At 28.1% G+C, this 2,500-nt stretch overlaps 1 long non-coding RNA gene across 1 annotated transcript in view; it reads right to left on the bottom strand.

Annotated features, from left to right (window-relative positions):
• The window catches only part of LOC122631353, a 20,402-nt gene that overhangs the window by 460 nt on the left and 17,442 nt on the right, over positions 1–2,500 (bottom strand). The gene's annotated exons all lie outside the window — the stretch shown is intronic.

The raw sequence follows: 2,500 nt of genomic DNA, 5'->3' as shown, positions 1-2,500 counted from the left end.
TCTCGAAACTCTTTCGACGGAAAAGTATCATCGAAATGAATTTCTCTTTCGTGAATAATAGTCCTTTTCCCGAATCGAAAGAAAGAAAAACAAAAAAGAAAATTCCAGAAGAAAAGAAAATAAAAGAAAAGAAAAGCAGGGAGGTGGGAAGAAAAAGAATAAATAAATAAATAAATTAATTAATTAATTAATTCATTCATTCATTCATTCATTCATTAATAAAAACGGAAAAAGGAAACGAGAAAATTCACTTCGAAAATTTTTTACTTCCACGACGATTTCGTAAAAGAATAATAATAATAATAATAATAATAATAATAATAATAATAATTTTAATAAGTTCGAAGGTCATGCCAAAGCGAATAAAAGTAGTTCATCCGTCCGATCGATGCTTCAAGTTTTCCCGCTAAAAAGCAGACTTTTAAAGAAGACGCAACCCTCGTAATAATATTCATCTGCGCATTGCGTATTCCGCAGAAAAGAATAATTCGATATGATTGTTCCACCCCTGTCCCCTCCCTGCTACCATCACCCTTCTTTAGCATTTTGTATATACACATATATCCTACATATATACATACATATATACATACAAGTATAATACAGGACGAGTCAATAACTATTACCATCTCAAATATCTCCGTTATTTTTCGTTTTATGTAGAGAAGGAAAAAAAATTGTTGAGAAAATGAGTTACATTATTTCTGACAACAATGAGGCGTTGAGAGTGAAGGGAAGAAAAATTTTTTCTCAAGGTCATTTCTTTTTCTTCTTTCTGTTTCTTTTTTTTTTGTTTCGATATCTCAAAAAATTGATACGGTTTCTTTTTTTTTTTTTTTTTTTTTAATTTAACGAAACCGTACGATAGTTATTTTTTTCCTTTTTCTCTCTTTCTTTTTTTTTTTTTTGTATGACTTAATTCCTGCAGTGTCCGTTCTAAATTAAAAAGAAAAAGAAAAAAAAAAAAAAAAAGAACGTATCAGAGTACGATGTCGAAGAATGATTAATTCGCGAGATATTTCGAAAAATAATATCCAACGATTCACGCAACTCTGACAAGCTTTTTTTTTTATTTTTTTTTTTATTTATTTATTTATTTTTTTTATTTTTATTGAACTACTATAAACTATTCAGTATTATATTCCTTTTTTACCAAGTTCACATAAGCACGCACTCCCACAGATGCATTATTTTTTTCTTTCGAATGCAGATGTATATGTATTAATTAATAACAATTATTGACTCGTGTCGAACTAACATATGTATGTACTACTGTATATTTTTGATATTTTTTAAATTCTAAAATGAAAGTTTTATGTACTTCAAAAAATTTTCAATCAAATCAAAATCGATATCGAAATATCAAGCTATATTAAAGGTCATCAATCGTGAATAGCGTTCCTTCGTAGAAACATCAAACACAAGAGTTATACAAAGTCTATAGATATAGTAGCTGTAAGATGTCCTTGAACAACAATAGTAACGTCTCGAACGTGTGTGTGCAGTAGTCGATCTGCTTGGAATTCAAGGCCGACAATACGTCACGAATGTAGTCACACGTTTGGTCTTCCATGTTATGCTTACACAAAATCCAGTTTTCTCTCTCTCTTTTATATATATATATATATATATATATATATATATGTGCGTGTGTATGTATGTATGTATCTTATATCATTTGTTTTGTTTTTCTTGCAACTTTCCTATTGGATTTTCAGATAAGTACGTACTTAGTCATTTTAACGAGATTTACTATGCTTAACTTCGACCCACTCATGAGTCTTACTTCGTATTCATTTATTTATTATTTATTTATTTATTTAACTACCTATTTATTTATTTATTTATTTATTTATTTATTTATTTATTATTTACTTTATTAACTTATTTTATTTATTTTTTTATCACCATCATCATCATTATTACTACTACTACTACTATTATGCTAAAATAAGATAAAAAAGTAAAAAATGAAGTTTCCTTTTTATTTATTTGTTTATCTTTTATTTGAAGAAACTATTGCAAATGGATGTAATTTTCGAGCTCCGCCAAGGATATCTAATATCTCGTTTACAGATAGAAACACTGACACATACTCGAATCGAGAGATTCTTTAAAACCGTTTAAAAGGTATCCCTAGTTTGAGCTTTTAACAAGCTTTCCTCCAAGCTCAAGGAAATCTCGAGGGAAGACTTATTCGACGCTTTTATCGTTTCTTCTGTTGACCGATCGGACACGAACACCATTTCAATATTTTTTGACTAATTGTATATTCGCTGAACTATTAATCAATCAATATGATTAGCTCGAAACAAACTCTTTTGTATTAATGACTGTCTCATCAAATTTTTGATAAAAAAATAAATAAAAAAGAGAATTATGATGACTATGAAAATAATAATAACAATAATAATAATAATGATGATGACGATGATGATAACAATAAAAAGATATTTGAATAATCAATTTAGTTAGAAGAGAAAGAGGGGGAGGCGGAAAG

This window comes from Vespula pensylvanica, chromosome 8 (assembly GCF_014466175.1).
Source record: "Vespula pensylvanica isolate Volc-1 chromosome 8, ASM1446617v1, whole genome shotgun sequence".
NCBI classification, from domain to species: Eukaryota; Metazoa; Arthropoda; class Insecta; order Hymenoptera; family Vespidae; genus Vespula; species Vespula pensylvanica.
This window is presented reverse-complemented; position numbering and strand designations above follow the sequence as displayed.